The 605-nt window shown below is 55.0% G+C and overlaps 1 protein-coding gene across 1 annotated transcript in view; it reads left to right on the forward strand.

The window, feature by feature from the left end:
• Positions 1 to 605, forward strand: part of LOC119586803 (putative protein TPRXL) — a gene marked incomplete in the record, with an annotated part of 18,930 nt that overhangs the window by 986 nt on the left and 17,339 nt on the right.

A 605-nucleotide genomic window follows, 5' to 3' on the forward strand; every position in this document is an offset into this window, starting at 1 on the left:
TCATCATGCTCGCCATCTCGTCGGCACTCTTCAGCGCCCCCAGAGCCACCGCAACCACCTACACATCACCCGAGGCCCTCCCCCTCACTCTCCCCCACTACTTCCTACCCTAATCTCCATCCCTCTCCCGTCTCCCCTGTCCCCATTCTCCCCTCAGGATACCCTCTTTCCCTAACCCTCCTCCCTCACTCTTACCCTGACCCTCCCCCATTCCCCAATACCCTTACCCATATGCCCCTTCCTCCCAAGCCCCCTTTCTCTCCTAGTATAACCCCTCCCCCCCACTCCTTCTCTTCCCTGGACCCACCGCTCGCCCCCCCCCCTCTATCCTTCCTACCCCCTCCATCCCCACCCCGCTCTTCCTCATCAGCCGGGCCACCTGTCGCTTCGTTGACACATATTATGAGTCACGCTCTCCTCTCGATGGCTTCACGTGGCCATAATTTTGTATAACCTTCATTTTTTTTATGTACTTGAGGGGAGGTGGAAGGAGGTGAAACCCTTTCTTTAGAGGTCGTTCGCACCTTATTCTTAAATGCGAGAAGAAGAATAAGGCGGCGAGGAGGCGATTATATAAGGAAATCTGATATTTCCTTTCCCTTCGT

This window comes from Penaeus monodon, chromosome 22, assembly GCF_015228065.2.
Source record: "Penaeus monodon isolate SGIC_2016 chromosome 22, NSTDA_Pmon_1, whole genome shotgun sequence".
NCBI classification, from domain to species: domain Eukaryota; kingdom Metazoa; phylum Arthropoda; class Malacostraca; order Decapoda; family Penaeidae; genus Penaeus; species Penaeus monodon.